This window comes from Scyliorhinus torazame, chromosome 2 (assembly GCF_047496885.1).
Source record: "Scyliorhinus torazame isolate Kashiwa2021f chromosome 2, sScyTor2.1, whole genome shotgun sequence".
Taxonomy (NCBI): Eukaryota; Metazoa; Chordata; class Chondrichthyes; order Carcharhiniformes; family Scyliorhinidae; genus Scyliorhinus; species Scyliorhinus torazame.
Window position 1 is genome coordinate 276,495,268 of NC_092708.1, and position 13,472 is coordinate 276,508,739.

Here is a 13,472-nt window from a genome sequence, read left to right on the forward strand (position 1 = left end):
TGAAGGGGAATGGGGAATGTAGAGGTGTGAAGGGGAATGGGGAGTGTAGAGATGTGAAGGGGAATGGGGGAGTGTAGAGTGTGAAGGGGATTGGGGGGAGTGTAGGGTGTGAAGGGGATTGGGGGGATTGTATGGTGTGAAGGGGATTGGGGGGAGTGTAGAGTATGAAGGGGATTGGGGGTGTGTAGCGGTGTGAAGGGGATTGGGGGGAGTGTAGCGGTGTGAAGGGGAATGGGAGTGTAGCGGTGTGAAGGGGAATGGGGGGAGTGTAGAGGTGTGAAGGGGAATGGGAGTGTAGCGGTGTGAACCGGATCGGTGGCAATGCAGCGGTGCGAAGGGGAATGGGTGAGTGTAGAGGTGTGAAGAAGAATGTGGAGTGTAGAGGTGTGAAGAGGAATGTGGAGTGTAGCGGTGTGAAGGGGAATGGGGGAGTGTAGAGTTGTGAAGGGCAATGGGGGAGTGTAGCGGTGTGAAGGGGAATGGGAATGGGGACTGTAGAATGTGAAGGGGGATGGGGTGAGTATAGAAGTGTGAAGGGGAATGGGGGGAGTGTAGAGGTGTGAAGGGGAATGTGGAGTGTAGAATGTGAAGGGGAATGGGGGGAGTGTAGAGTGTGAAGGAGCATGTGGGGTGTGTAGCAGTGTGATGGGTAATCGGGAGTGCAGAATGTGAAAGGGAATGGGGGAGGGTGTAGAATGTGAAGGGGAATGGGGTGTGTAGAATGTGAAGGGGAATGGGGAGAGTAGAGTGTGAAAGGGAATGGGAGGAGTGTCGAGTGTGAAGGTGAATGGGGGGTGTAGAGCTGTGAAGGGGAATGGAGGAAGTGGAGAGGTGTGAAGGGGAATGGGGGAGTGTCGAGGTGTGAAGGGGAATGGGGAGTGTAGAATGTGAAGGGGAATGGGGGAGTGTAGAATGTGAAGGGGAATGGGGAGAGTAGAGTGTGGAAGGGAATGGGAGGAGTGTAGAGTGTGAAGGGGAATGGGGGCTGTAGAGCTGTGAAGGGGAATGGAGGAAGTGGAGAGGTGTGAAGGGGAATGGGGGAGTGTCGAGGTGTGAAGGGGAATGGGGGAGTGTAGAGGTGCGAGGGGGAATGGGGGAGTGTAGCAGTGTGAAGGGGAATGGGAATGGGGAGTGTAGAATGTGAAGGGGGATGGGGTGAGTGTAGAAGTGTGAAGGGGAATGCGGGGAATGTAGAATGTGAAGGGGAAAGTGTAGAGTGTGAAGGGGAATGGGGGTGTGTAGAGGTTTGAAGGGGAATGGGGAGTGTAGAGTGTGAAGGGGAATGGGGGTAGTGTAGAGGTGTGAAGGGGAATGGGAGTGTAGCGGTGTGAAGGGGAATGGGGGGAGTGTCAAGGTGTGAAGGGGAATGGGGGAGTGTAGAGGTGTGAAGGGAATGGGGGAGTGTAGAGATGCGAAGGGGAATGGGGGAGTGTAGAGTGTGAAGGGGAATGGGGGGAGTGTAGAATGTGAAGGGGAAAGTGCAGAGTGTGAAGGAGAGTAGGGGTGTGTAGAGGTGTGAAGGGGAATGGGGAGTGTAGAGGTGTGAAGGGGAATGGGGAGTGTAGAGTGTGAAGGGGAATGGGGGGAGTGTAGAGGTGTGAAGGGGAATGGGAGTGTAGCGGTGAGAAGGGGAATGGGGGGAGTGTAGAGTGTGAAGGGGAATGGGGAGTGTCGAGGTATGAAGGGGAATGGGGAGTGGTGTGAAGGGAATGGGGGAGTCAAGAGGTGTGAAGAGGAATGGGGGAGTGTAGAGGTTTGAGGGGGAATAGGGGAGTGGAGCGGTGTGAAAGGGAATGGGAATGTGGAGTGGGGAATGTGAAGGGGGATAGGGGGAGTGTAGAAGTGTGAAGGGGAATGGGGGGAGTGTAGAGGTGTGAAGGGGAATGGGGGGATTGTCGAGGTGTGAAGGGGAATGGGGAGTGTCGAGGTGTGAAGGGGAATGGGGAGTGGTGTGAAGGGAATGGGGGAGTCAAGAGGTGTGAAGAGGAATGGGGGAGTGTAGAGGTTTGAGGGGGAATGGGGGAGTGGAGCGGTGTGAAAGGGAATGGGAATGTGGAGTGGAGAATGTGAAGGGGGATAGGGGGAGTGTAGAAGTGTGAAGGGGATTGGGGGGAGTGTAGAGGTGTGAAGGGGAATGGGCAGTATAGAATGTGAAGGGGAATGGGGGGGGAAGTGTAGAGTGTGAAGGAAATGCGGGGAGTGTGGAGGTGTGAGGGGGAATGGGGAGTGTAGAATGTGAAGGGAAATGGGGGGAGTGTAGAGTGTGAAGGGGAATGGGGGGATTGTAGCAGTGTGAAGGGGAATGGGGAGTGTAGAGGTGTGTAGGGGAATGGGGAGTGTAGAGTTTGAGGGGAATGGGGAGTGTAGAGGTGTGAAGGACCATTGGGGGTGCAGCGGTGTGCAGGGGAATGGGGAGTGTAGAGTGTGAAGTGGATTGGGGGCGTGTAGCGGTGTGAACGGGATTGGGAGGAGTGTAGCGGTGTGAATGGGAATGGGGACTGTAGAGGTGTGAAGGGGAAGGGGGAGTGTAGAATGTGAAGGGGAATGTTGGCAGTGTAGAGGTGTGAATGGGAATTGGGGGAGTGTAGAGGTGTGAGGGGGAATGGGGAGTGTCGAGGTGTGAAGGGGAATGGGAGATTTGCGGTGTGAAGGGGAATGGGGGGAGTGTCAAGGTGTGAAGGGGAATGGGGGAGTGTAGAGGTGTGAAGGGAATGGGGGAGTGTAGAGATGCGAGGGGGAATGGGGGAGTGTAGAGTGTGAAGGGGAATGGGGGGAGTGTAGAATGTGAAGGCGAAAGTGCAGAGTCTGAAGGAGAATGGGGGTGTGCAGAGGTGTGAAGGGGAATGGGGAGTGTAGAGGTCTAAAGGGGAATGGGGAGTGTAGAGTGTGAAGGGGAATGGGGGGAGTGTAGAGGTGTGAATGGGAGTGTAGCAGTGTGAAGGGGAATGGGGGGAGTGTAGAGTGTGAAGGGGAATGGGGAGTGTCGAGGTGTGAAGGGGAATGGGGAGTGGTGTGAAGGGAATGGGGGAGTCAAGAGGTGTGAAGAGGAATGGGGGAGTGTAGAGGTTTGAGGGGGAATGGGGGAGTGGAGCGGTGTGAAAGGGAATGGTAATGTGGAGTGGAGAATGTGAAGGGGGATAGGGGGTGTGTAGAGGTGTGAAGGGGAATGGGGAGTGTAGAGGTGTAAAGGGGAATGGGGAGTGTAGAGATGTGAAGGGGAATGGGGGTGTGTAGAGTGTGAAGGGGATTGGGGGGAGTGTAGGGTGTGAAGGGGATTGGGGGGAGTGTAGGGTGTGAAGGGAATTGGGGGGAGTGTAGGGTGTGAAGGGGATTGGGGGGAGTGTAGGGTGTGAAGGGGATTGGGGGGAGTGTAGAGTATGAAGGGGATTGGAGGTGTGTAGCGGTGTGAGGGGGATTGGGGTGAGTGGAGAGGTGTGAAGGGGAATGGGTGTGTAGCATTGTGAAGGGGAATGGGGAATGTAGAGGTGTGAAGGGGAATGGGGAGTGTAGAGATGTGAAGGGGAATGGGGGAGTGTAGAGTGTGAAGGGGATTGGGGGGAGTGTAGGGTGTGAAGGGGATTGGGGGGATTGTATGGTGTGAAGGGGATTGGGGGGAGTGTAGAGTATGAAGGGGATTGGGGGTGTGTAGCGGTGTGAAGGGGATTGGGGGGAGTGTAGCGGTGTGAAGGGGAATGGGAGTGTAGCGGTGTGAAGGGGAATGGGGGGAGTGTAGAGGTGTGAAGGGGAATGGGAGTGTAGCGGTGTGAACCGGATCGGTGGCAATGCAGCGGTGCGAAGGGGAATGGGTGAGTGTAGAGGTGTGAAGAAGAATGTGGAGTGTAGAGGTGTGAAGAGGAATGTGGAGTGTAGCGGTGTGAAGGGGAATGGGGGAGTGTAGAGTTGTGAAGGGCAATGGGGGAGTGTAGCGGTGTGAAGGGGAATGGGAATGGGGACTGTAGAATGTGAAGGGGGATGGGGTGAGTATAGAAGTGTGAAGGGGAATGGGGGGAGTGTAGAGGTGTGAAGGGGAATGTGGAGTGTAGAATGTGAAGGGGAATGGGGGGAGTGTAGAGTGTGAAGGAGCATGTGGGGTGTGTAGCAGTGTGATGGGTAATCGGGAGTGCAGAATGTGAAAGGGAATGGGGGAGGGTGTAGAATGTGAAGGGGAATGGGGTGTGTAGAATGTGAAGGGGAATGGGGAGAGTAGAGTGTGAAAGGGAATGGGAGGAGTGTCGAGTGTGAAGGTGAATGGGGGGTGTAGAGCTGTGAAGGGGAATGGAGGAAGTGGAGAGGTGTGAAGGGGAATGGGGGAGTGTCGAGGTGTGAAGGGGAATGGGGAGTGTAGAATGTGAAGGGGAATGGGGGAGTGTAGAATGTGAAGGGGAATGGGGAGAGTAGAGTGTGGAAGGGAATGGGAGGAGTGTAGAGTGTGAAGGGGAATGGGGGCTGTAGAGCTGTGAAGGGGAATGGAGGAAGTGGAGAGGTGTGAAGGGGAATGGGGGAGTGTCGAGGTGTGAAGGGGAATGGGGGAGTGTAGAGGTGCGAGGGGGAATGGGGGAGTGTAGCAGTGTGAAGGGGAATGGGAATGGGGAGTGTAGAATGTGAAGGGGGATGGGGTGAGTGTAGAAGTGTGAAGGGGAATGCGGGGAATGTAGAATGTGAAGGGGAAAGTGTAGAGTGTGAAGGGGAATGGGGGTGTGTAGAGGTTTGAAGGGGAATGGGGAGTGTAGAGTGTGAAGGGGAATGGGGGTAGTGTAGAGGTGTGAAGGGGAATGGGAGTGTAGCGGTGTGAAGGGGAATGGGGGGAGTGTGGAATGTGGAGGGGAATGGGGAGTGTCGAGGTGTGAAGGGGAATGGGGAGTGTAGAGGTGCGAGGGGGAATGGGAGAGTGGAGCGGTGTGAAGGGGAATGGGAATGGGGAGTGTCGAATGTGAAGGAGGATAGGGTGAGTGTAGAAGTGTGAAGGGGAATGGTGGGAGTGTAGAGGTGTGAAGGGGAATGGGCAGTGTAGAATGTGAAGGAGAATGGGGGAGGTGTAGAGTGTGGAGGGGAATGCCGGGAGTGTGGAGGTGTGAGGGGGAATGGAGGAGTGTAGCGGTGTGAAGGGGAATGGGAGTGGGGAATGTAGAATGTGAAAGGGGATGGGGGAGTGTAGAAGTGTGAAGGGGAATGGGGGAATGTAGAGGTGTGAAGGGGAATGGGGGAGTGTCGAGGTGTGAGGGGCAATGGATGAGTGGAGCAGTGTGAAGGAGAATGGGGAGTGTAGAATGTGAAGGGGAATGGGGGGAGTGTAGCAGTGTGAAGGGGAATGGGGAGTGTAGAGGTGTGAAGGGGAATGGGGAGTGTAGAGTGTGAAGGGGAATGGGGGGAGTGTAGAGGTGTGAAGGGGAATGGGAGTGTAGCGGTGTGAAGGGGAATGGGGAGTGTAGAGTTTGAAGAGGAATGGGGAGTGTAGAGATGTGAAGGACCATGGGGGGTGTAGAGGTGTGCAGGGGAATGGGGAGTGTAGAGTCTGAAGGGGAATGGGGAGTGTGGCGGTGTGAAGGGGAAGGGGGAGTATAGAATGTGAAGGGGAATGTTGGCAGTGTAGAGGTGTGAAGTGGAATGGGGGGGGGGGAGTGTAGAATGTGAAGGGGAATGGGGAGAGTGTAGGGTAGAAGGGGATTGGGGGGAGTGGAGAGTGAGAAGGGGAATGGGGGAGTGTAGAGTGTGAAGGGGTTTGGGGTCGTGTAGCGGTGTGAAGGGTATTGGGAGGAGTGTAGCGGTGTGAAGGGGAATGGGGAGTGTAGAGGTGTGAAGGGGAATGGGGAGTGTAGCAGTCTGAAGGGGAATGGGGGGCCTGTAGAATGTGAAGCGGATTGGGGGGAGTGGAGAGGTGTGAAGGGGAATGGGTGTGTAGCATTGTGAAGAGGATTGGGGAATGTAGAGGTGGGAAGGGGAATGGGGAGTGTACAGATGTGAAGGGGAATGTGGAGTGTAGAGGTGTGAAGGGGAATGAGGAGTGTAGAGTTTGAAGGGGAATGGGGAGTGTATATTGTGAAGGGGAATGGGGGGAGTGTATCGCTGTGAAGTGGAATTGGGAGTGTCGAGCTCTGAAGGGGAATCATAGATTATCACAGAATTTACAGTGCAGGAGGAGGCCATTCGGCCCATCGAGTCTACACAGGCTCTTGGAAAGAGTGTGAATTGCTCATAGTATTGGGTGGGGTTACTGGGTTATGGGGTTAGGTTGGAGGTGTAGCAGTGTGAAGGGGAATGGGGAGTGTAGCGGTGAGAAGGGTAATCGGGAGTGCAGAATGTGAAAGGGAATGGGGGGTGGTGTAGAATGTGAAGGGGAATGGGGGGGTGGGGAGTGTAGAGGTGTGAAGGGGAATGGGGAGTGTAGAATGTGAAGGGGAATGGGGAGAGTAGAGTGTGAAAGGGAATGGGGGGGGAGTGTAGAGTGTGAAGGGGAGTGGGGGGTGTAGAGCTGTGAAGGGGAATGGAGGAAGTGTAGAGGTGTGGGGGGAATGAAGAGTGTAGTGATGTGAAGGGGAATGGGGGGAGTGTAGAATGTGAAGGGGAGTGTGTAGAGTGTGAAGGGGATTGGGGGGAGTGTAGAGTGTGAAGTGGAATGGGGGTGTGTAGAGTGTGAAGTGGATTGGGGGCGTGTAGCGGTGTGAACGGGATTGGGAGGAGTGTAGCGGTGTGAATTGGAATGGGGACTGTAGAGGTGTGAAGGGGAAGGGGGAGTGTAGAATGTGAAGGGGAATGTTGGCAGTGTAGAGGTGTGAAGGGGAATAGGGGGAGTGTAGAGGTGTGAGGCGGTATGGGGAGTGTCGAGGTGTGAAGGGGAATGGGAGATTTGCGGTGTGAAGGGGAATGGGGGGAGTGTCAAGGTGTGAAGGGGAATGGGGGAGTGTAGAGGTGTGAAGGGAATGGGGGAGTGTAGAGATGCGAGGGGGAATGGGGGAGTGTAGAGTGTGAAGCGGAATGGGGGGAGTGTAGAATGTGAAGGGGAAAGTGCAGAGTGTGAAGGAGAATGGGGGTGTGTAGAAGTGTGAAGGGGAATGGGGAGTGTAGAGGTGTGAAGGGGAATGGGGAGTGTAGAGTGTGGAGGGGAATGCGGGGAGTGTGGAGGTGTGAGGGGGAATGGAGGAGTGTAGCGGTGTGAAGGGGAATGGGAGTGGGGAGTGTAGAATGTGAAAGGGGATGGGGGGAGTGTAGAAGTGTGAAGGGGAATGGGGGGAATGTAGAGGTGTGAAGGGGAATGGGGGAGTGTCGAGGTGTGAGGGGCAATGGATGAGTGGAGCGGTGTGAAGGAGAATGGGGAGTGTAGAATGTGAAGGGGAATGGGGGGAGTGTAGCAGTGTGAAGGGGAATGGGGAGTGTAGAGGTGTGAAGGGGAATGGGGAGTGTGGAGTGTGAAGGGGAATGGGGGGAGTGTAGAGGTGTGAAGGGGAATGGGAGTGTAGCGGTGTGAAGGGGAATGGGGAGTGTAGAGTTTGAAGGGGAATGGGGAGTGTAGAGGTGTGAAGGACCATGGGGGGTGTAGAGGTGTGCAGGGGAATGGGGAGTGTAGAGTCTGAAGGGGAATGGGGAGTGTGGCGGTGTGAAGGGGAAGGGGGAGTATAGAATGTGAAGGGGAATGTTGGCAGTGTAGAGGTGTGAAGGGGAATGGGGTGAGTGGAGAGGTGTGAAGGGGAATGGGGAGTGTAGCGATGTGAAGGGGAATGGGGGGGGGTGGAATGTGAAGGGGAATGGGGAGAGTGTAGGGTAGAAGGGGATTGGGGTGAGTGTAGAGTGAGAAGGGGAATGGGGGAGTGTAGAGTGTGAAGGGGATTGGGGTCGTGTAGCGGTGTGAAGGGTATTGGGAGGAGTGTAGCGGTGTGAAGGGGAATGGGGAGTGTAGAGGTGTGAAGGGGAATGGGGAGTGTAGCAGTCTGAAGGGGAATGGGGGGCCTGTAGAATGTGAAGCGGATTGGGGGGAGTGGAGAGGTGTGAAGGGGAATGGGTGTGTAGCATTGTGAAGATGAATGGGGAATGTAGAGGTGGGAAGGGGAATGGGGAGTGTACAGATGTGAAGGGGAATGTGGAGTGTAGAGGTGTGAAGGGGAATGGGGAGTGTAGAGTTTGAAGGGGAATGGGGAGTGTATATTGTGAAGGGGAATGGGGGAGTGTATCGCTGTGAAGTGGAATTGGGAGTGTGGAGCTCTGAAGGGGAATCATAGATTATCACAGAATTTACAGTGCAGAAGGAGGCCATTCGGCCCATCGAGTCTACACATGCTCTTGGAAAGAGTGTGAATTGCTCTTAGTATTGGGTGGGGTTACTGGGTTATGGGGTTAGGTTGGAGGTGTAGCAGTGTGAAGGGGAATGGGGAGTGTAGCGGTGAGAAGGGTAATCGGGAGTGCAGAATGTGAAAGGGAATGGGGGGTGGTGTAGAATGTGAAGGGGAATGGGGGGGTGGGGAGTGTAGTGGTGTGAAGGGGAATGGGGAGTGTAGAATGTGAAGGGGAGTGGGGGGTGTAGAGCTGTGAAGGGGAATGGAGGAAGTGTAGAGGTGTGGGGGGAATGAAGAGTGCAGTGATGTGAAGGGGAATGGGGGGAGTGTAGAATGTGAAGGGGAGAGTGTAGAGTGTGAAGGGGATTGGGGGGAGTGTAGAGTGTGAAGGGGAATGGGGGTGTGTAGAGTGTGAAGTGGATTGGGGGCGTGTAGCGGTGTGAACGGGATTGGGAGGAGTGTAGCGCTGTGAATGGGAATGGGGACTGTAGAGGTGTGAAGGGGAAGGGGGAGTGTAGAATGTGAAGGGGAATGTTGGCAGTGTAGAGGTGTGAAGGGGAATAGGGGGAGTGTAGAGGTGTGAGGGGGAATGGGGAGTGTCGAGGTGTGAAGGGGAATGGGAGATTTGCGGTGTGAAGGGGAATGGGGGGAGTGTCAAGGTGTGAAGGGGAATGGGGGAGTGTAGAGGTGTGAAGGGAATGGGGGAGTGTAGAGATGCGAGGGGGAATGGGGGAGTGTAGAGTGTGAAGGGGAATGGGGGGAGTGTAGAATGTGAAGGGGAAAGTGCAGAGTGTGAAGGAGAATGGGGGTGTGGAGAGGTGTGAAGGGGAATGGGGAGTGTAGAGGTGTGAAGGGGAATGGGGAGTGTAGAGTGTGAAGGGGAATGGGGGGAGTGTAGAGGTGTGAAGGGGAATGGGAGTGTAGCGGTGTGAAGGGGAATGGGGGGAGTGTAGAGTGTGAAGGGGAATGGGGAGTGTCGAGGTGTGAAGGGGAATGGGGAGTGGTGTGAAGGGAATGGGGGAGTCAAGAGGTGTGAAGAGGAATGGGGGAGTGTAGAGGTTTGAGGGGGAATGGGCAGTATAGAATGTGAAGGGGAATGGGGGGGGAAGTGTAGAGTGTGAAGGAAATGCGGGGAGTGTGGAGGTGTGAGGGGGAATGGGGGAGTGTAGAGGTGCGAGGGGAATGGGAGAGTGGAGCGGTGTGAAGGGGAATGGGAAAGGGGAGTGTAGAATGTGATGGAGGATAGGGTGAGTGTAGAAGAGTGAAGGGGAATGGGGGGAGTGTAGAGGTGTGAAGGGGAATGGGCAGTGTAGAATGTGAAGGAGAAGGGGGAGTATAGAATGTGAAGGGGAATGTTGGCAGTGTAGAGGTGTGAAGGGGAATGGGGTGAGTGTAGAGGTGTGAAGGGGAATGGGGAGTGTCGCGGTGTGAAGGGGAATGGGCGAGTGGAGAGGTGTGAAGGGGAATGGGGGAATGTAGAGGTGCGAGGGGGAATGGGGGTGTGTTGCGGAATGGGAATGGGGAGAGTAGAATGTGAAGGGGGATGGGGGGAGTGTAGAAGTGTGAAGGGGAATGGGGGGAATGTAGAGGTGTGGAGGGGAATGTGGAATGTAGAATGTGAAGGGGAATGGGGGGAGTGTAGAATGTGAAGGGGAATGGGGGGAGTGTAGATTGTGAAGGGGAATGGGGGGAGTGTAGAATGTGAAGGGGAAAGTGCAGAGTGTGAAGGGGAATGGGGGTGTGTAGAGGTGTGAAGGGGAATGGGGAGTGTAAAGGTGTGAAGGGGAATGGGGAGTGTAGAGCTTGACGGGGAATGGGGGGAGTGTAGAGGTGTGAAGGTGAATGGGGAGTGTAGCGATGTGAAGGGGAATGGTGGGGGCGGGAGTGTAGAATGTGAAGGGGAATGGGGAGAGTGTAGGGTGTGAAGGGGATTGGGGGGAGTGTAGAGTGTGAAGGGGAATGGGGGAGTGTAGAGTGTGAAGGGGAATGGGGGACTGTAGAGTGTGAAGGGGATTGGGGGGCGTCTAGCGGTGTGAAGGGGATTGGGGGGAGTGAAGGTGGTGTGAAGGGGAATGGGTGTATAGCATTGTGAAGGGGAATGGGGAATGTAGTGCAGAGTGTGAGGGGGAATGGGGGTGTGTAGAGGTGTGAAGGGGAATGGGGAGTGTAGAGGTGTGAAGGGGAATGGGGAGTGTAGAGTGTGAAGGGGAATGGGGGGAGTGTAGAGGTGTGAATGGGAACGGGAGTGTAGCAGTGTGAAGGGGAATGGGGGGAGTGTAGAGTGTGAAGGGGAATGGGGAGTGTCGAGGTGTGAAGGGGAATGGGGAGTGGTGTGAAGGGAATGCGGGAGTCTAGAGGTGTGAAGAGGAATGGGGGAGTGTAGAGGTTTGAGGGGGAATGGGGGAGTGGAGCGGTGTGAAGGGGAATGGGAATGTGGAGTGTAGAATGTGAAGGGGGATAGGGGGAGTGTAGAAGTGTGAACGGGAATGGGGGGAGTGTAGATTTCTGAAGGGGAATGGGCATTGTAGAATATGAAGGGGAATGGGGGAGAAGTGTAGAGTGTGAAGGGGAATGCGGGGAGTGTGGAGGTGTGAGGGGGAATGGGGGAGTGTAGCGGTGATAAGGGGAATGGGGAGTGTAGTGGTCTGAAGGGGAATGGGGTCCTGTAGAATGTGAAGGGGAATGGGGGGAGTGGAGAGGTGTGAAGGGGAATGGGAGTGTAGCATTGTGAAGGGGAATGGGGAATGTAGAGGTGTGAAGGGGAATGGGGAGTGTAGAGGTGTGAAGGGGAATGGGGAGTGTAGAGTTTGACGGGGAATGGGGAGTGTATATTGTGAAGGGCAAAGGGGGTAGTGTAGAGCTGTGAAGGGGAATGGGGGGAGTGCAGAGGTGTGAAGGGGCATGGGGAGTGTAGCGATGTGAAGGGGAATGGGGGTGGGCGGGAGTGTAGAATGTGAAGGGGAATGGGGAGAGTGTAGGGTGTGAAGGGGATTGGGGGGCGTGTAGCGGTGTGAAGGGGATTGGGGGGAGTGGAGAGGTGTGAAGGGGAATGGGTGTGTAGCATTGTGAAGGGGGATGGGGAATGTAGAGGTGTGAAGGGGAATGGGGAGTGTAGAGATGTGAAGGGGAATGGGGGAGTGTAGAGTGTGAAGGGGATTGGGGGGAGTGTAGGGTGTGAAGGGGATTGGGGGGAGTGTAGGGTGTGAAGGGGATTGGGGGGAGTGTAAAGTGTGAAGGGGATTGGGGGGAGTGTAGAGTGTGAAGGGGAATGGGGGTGTGTAGCGGTGTGAAGGGGATTGGGGGGAGTGTTGCGGTGTGAAGGGGAATGGGGGGTGTTGAGAGGTTTGAAGGGGAATGGGAGTGTAGCGGTGTGAACGGGATCGGTGGCAATGCAGCGGTGCGAAGGGGAATGGGTGAGTGTAGAGGTGTGAAGAGGAATGTGGAGTGTAGCGGTGTGAAGGGCAATGGGGGAGTGCAGCGGTGTGAAGCGGAATGGGAATGGGGACTGTAGAATGTGAAGGGGGATGGGGTGAGTGTAGAAGTGTGAAGGGGAATGGGGGGATTGGAGAGGTGTGAAGGGGAATGTGGAGTGTAGAGTGTGAAGGAGAATGTGGGGTGTGTAGCAGTGTTATGGGTAATCGGGAGTGCAGAATGTGAAAGGGAATGGGGGAGGGTGTAGAATGTGAAGGGGAATGGCGGGGCAGTGTAGAGGTCTGATTGGGAATGGGGGAGTGTAGAGGTGAGAAGGGGAATGGGGAGTGTAGAGGTGAGAAGGGGAATGGGGTGTGTAGAATGTGAAGGGGAATGGGGAGAGTAGAGTGTGAAAGGGAATGGGAGGAGTGTTGAGTGTGAAGGGGAATGGGGGCTGTAGAGCTGTGAAGGGGAATGGAGGAAGTGGAGAGGTGTGAAGGGGAATGGGGGAGTGTAGAGGTGTGAAGGGGAATGGGGGAGTGTAGAGGTGCGAGGGGGAATGGGGGAGTGTAGCAGTGTGAAGGGGAATGGGAATGGGGAGTGTAGAATGTGAAGGGGGATGGGGTGAGTGTAGAAGTGTGAAGGGGAATGGGGGGAATGTAGAATGTGAAGGGGAAAGTGTAGAGTGTGAAGGGGAATGGGGGTGTGTAGAGGTGTGAAGGGGAATGGGGAGTGTAGAGTGTGAAGGGGAATGGGGGGAGTGTAGATGTGTGAAGGGGAATGGGAGTGTAGCGATGTGAAGGGGAATGGGGAGAGTGTGGAGTGTGAAGGGGAATGGGGAGTGTCGAGGTGTGAAGGGGAATGGGGAGTGTAGTGGTGTGAAGGGAATGGGGGAGTGTAGAGGTGTGAAGGGGAATGGGGAGTGTAGAGGTGCGAGGGGGAATGGGAGAGTGGAGCGGTGTGAAGGGGAATGGGAATGGGGAGTGTAGAATGTGAAGGACGATAGGTTGAGTGTAGAAGTGTGAAGGGGAATGGTGGGAGTGTAGAGGTGTGAAGGGGAATGGGCAGTGTAGAATGTGAAGGAGAATGGGGGGAGGTGTAGAGTGTGGAGGGGAATGCGGGGAGTGTGGAGGTGTGAGGGGGAATGGGGGAGTGTAGCGGTGTGAAGGGGAATGGGGGGGGGGGGGGAGTGTAGAATGTGAAGAGGAATGGGGAGAGTGTAGGGTATGAGGGGGTTTGGGGGGAGTGTAGGGTGTGAAGGGGAATGGGGGAGTGTAGAGGGTGAAGGGGATTGGGGGGCGTGTAGCGGTGTGAAGGGGAATGGGGAGTGTAGAGGTGTGAAGGGGAATGGGGGAGTGTGGAATGTGAAGGGGAATATTGGGAGTTTAGAGGTGCGAAGGGGAATGGGGGGAGAGTACAGGTGTGAGGGGGAATGGGGAGTGTCGAGGTGTGAAGGGGAATGGGAGTGTCGCAGTGTGAAGGAGAATGGGCGGAGTGTCGAGGTGTGAAGGGGAATGGGGGAGTGTAGAGGTGCGAAGGGGAATGGGGGAGTGTAGAGGTGCGAGCGGGAATGGGGGAGTGTAGCGGTGTGAAGGGGAATGGGGGGAGTGTAGAGGTGTGAAGAGGAATGTGGAGTGGAACGGTGTGAAGGGGAATGGGGCAGTGTAGAGTTGTGAAGGGCAATGGGGGAGTGTAGCGGTGTGAAGGGGAATGGGAATGGGGACTGTAGAATGTGAAGGGGGGTGGGGTGAGTGTAGACGTGTGAAGGGGAATGGGGGGAGTGTAGAGGGGTGAAGG